Source organism: Prionailurus viverrinus, chromosome D4 (assembly GCF_022837055.1).
Source record: "Prionailurus viverrinus isolate Anna chromosome D4, UM_Priviv_1.0, whole genome shotgun sequence".
Lineage (NCBI taxonomy): Eukaryota > Metazoa > Chordata > Mammalia > Carnivora > Felidae > Prionailurus > Prionailurus viverrinus.
The window spans coordinates 38,712,720-38,715,543 of NC_062573.1; the positions used below are offsets into that span (position 1 = coordinate 38,712,720).

Consider the following 2,824-nt stretch of genomic DNA (forward strand, 5'->3'; position numbering starts at 1 on the left):
TGGTAGTTGACAACATTTTGTTTCTAACAAGCAAATATGAAGTCAAGTAATTTACCAATAGGCTTTCGTTTCTCTCACACCTAAGTGCGCTGGGGCTCAGGTAGGCTGGATTTGGCTGCACAGCCCTCCTTCTGTGGGACTGGCCAGGCATAGTCTGCTGTCTCTGCTCCTCAAGTGCTTAGTCTGGGGCCCAAGCTGAAGGGAGAGCCGTCATCCAGAGGAAGCTGCTGTCATGGCAGTAACAGGAGGCTGAGATGCAACCTGGAAGCAAATGAGGCCTCTTGATGCCTAGGTTAGGAACCAGCTCACTATCGCTCATGCCTACATTCCTTGAACTCAAGCAAGTTTGAAGCTGAACTCAAAGGTCAAGGAAGTACAGTTTTTATTGTTGTGGGAGGAACTACAACGTTGCTCAGAAAGAGGATGTGAAGTGGCAGTAACAGTTCAGGCTGTCACTGCCAGCATTCGCTGACTTTCATGATCCTAGGTCTAGGTATGTAGGGTCCGAGGTGATCCTCCGTGTTAATTATGGCAACCCGAGATTCTTTGGATATGTTGGCTGGAATAGTAGCAGTGACAATATAAGATTCACTCTTCAAAAAAAAACATTCAAACGTTAAAATTCATGACTCAACCAGAAATGTTGAGCATAGTGTTAACTATTGTGTATCATGGGTATTTTTGTGTTAAATGGAGAAAGAAGGGCCCCAAAGTAATAATGCTTATTTTAATTCCCTTTGGCAGCCTGAATTGTCCATTTACCAGCAAAGTCCTTCTAGAGAAATATTTACTCTCTAGAGTAAATATGATACTTTATTTACTCTAAATACTGTTTTATTACATTAAATACTGTTTTATTACATGGCATTAAATACTGTTTTATTACATGAGAATCGCTAAAGCACAAATATGGTTTATGTTATTTTATTCCAAGATATCTCAAAGTTACCCTTAACCTGTTTTTAGTTTTTATGTTTACCATTTCTTAGCTATATAAGTAGATATAAAATGGTTTCAAAGATATCCTTAGTGGTACATCATATGTAATGAAGTTAAGATATTACTAATGATACAGAATGTTTAATTGTGTTATTTAAGGAGGTACAGCTACTCACTTCATCACATGGCTTGTTAGTGGTACTCATTTGCCTGACAGGGTGGGGTTAGCTCCAGAAGCTTTCCTCAGTGCAGTCCCAGATTCTCTGCAGTCCTCTGGAATCTTCTCCCACTCTTTTTCCTTTTCCACTATAGCTGTTAAATGAAACATCACACTACTGTTTGCTCGTCAGAGTATCATGACAAAAATGACCCATCATTTGTTGAACCAGTAAAGCATTATACTGAAATATTTATGCCCAAAGTATGAAACTGATTTCAAAAGACCAGAGTCTATTCATGTTAAACATTTTCTTCCATGAGCAGTTTGCACACATTATCGTTCAAAGTGTAATATGAGAAAACTAGCAAAGAAGCTTAGCTTATTTATAAATTTCTAGTATTAAATGCAGAGTTTTTCTGCTCTGAGAGATCTAGGGTTATATAGCTAAAACCACTAGCCATCTTTTTATATGTTTCATCTTCTTAGTACAGCTCTTACAAGTCCCTCCGTGAAATATGTACTCTTACACAATGAACAAACTCTTCTATGTTTTTTTCTGGCAGAAATTCTGGAGCAAAGCATGTGTTCATAAGATCAGAGTTCTGTCTTGCTCTTATTAATTTTCTCAGCCAGTCAGTACTGACACTCACCTGGTCTCCACCACTGTAACCATACCTCCTATTACAGTATTAAAAGAATTATGGAACAGTCAGTAAATAGGAGCTGTCCTGAGCCCCTGAGTACCCTACTTCGCTCTTCATGGTGCCTCCAGTAACCCCTCAGTTTTAAGAATATGGCCACAAAAGGGACAACACTCTCTGGCTTTCCAGGGGTCTTCAGGATCTTTCCCTGCACAAACTACGTCAGGCATCTATGGTGACTCAGCAACTCCCATGCCATACCAGTCTTAAAGATCTTTAGTATCGTTCTTGCAGCCATGGAGAGAAAATGTTTAATGGTAAGTGTGGTCTAAGAAAGGAAATAGCAAGAGAAAGATTCAAGTACAGGAAGTGGTGAGGTGGCAGTGAGAGTCCCAGAGGATGTGAGCACCACCCTTGAAGTCAGGCAGACTTCAGTTCCTGTCCACATTCCATCACTTAATAACTTGTCCCTGTTCTTGCTAGGAATTCAACCCACACAGCAAGCCCTAACTTCTTTATCTTTAAAATGAGCATGATAACATCCATTTTTTTTTTGTATAGGATAATGTTGGAAATATGAGATAATACTTAAAAGTTCTTGACCCTGGGGTGCTTGGGTGGCTCAGTTGTTTTGATGTCTGACTGTTGATTTTTACTCAGGCCATGATGTCACAATGTGGGGGGTTGAGCCCCACATCAGACTCTGCACTGAGCCTGCTTGGGATTCTCTTTCTCTCACTCTGCTCCTCCCCCACTTGTTCTCTCTTTCTCTCCCTCTCTCTCAAAAAATAAATGAACAAACATTTTCTTTAAAGTGCTTTACCCCATCGTAAGCAATTAAGAAATGATGTCATCTCTAGTCATCACTGTGCTCAATATAAAGGACCAAGTAGAGTTTGCATTCCCATACTCCTGATCTCTCTCCTTCAGTCACTGACCTGAAAACACCTACTGGAACCAGCCCTGACAGCGGAGGGGCTTCTACTTGGCACTAAAGAATTTGGCATCTGAGGCTGATAGAACACAAAGAAAATCCTATTTATTTCTCCTAACTTGCTACAGGGTATTGGCACACTGGCTGTCT

General features: G+C 40.3%; 1 long non-coding RNA gene across 1 annotated transcript; it reads right to left on the reverse strand.

The window, feature by feature from the left end:
* Nucleotides 1-365: 365 nt before the first annotated feature.
* LOC125150890 (uncharacterized) lies at nt 366-2,368 on the reverse strand. The gene is made up of 3 exons (XR_007146542.1): nt 2,329-2,368; nt 1,116-1,251; nt 366-593 (listed from the first exon to the last, which is right to left on the reverse strand). It is a non-coding gene; the product is annotated as an uncharacterized LOC125150890 (long non-coding RNA).
* Between the last annotated feature and the right edge of the window lie 456 nt (nt 2,369-2,824).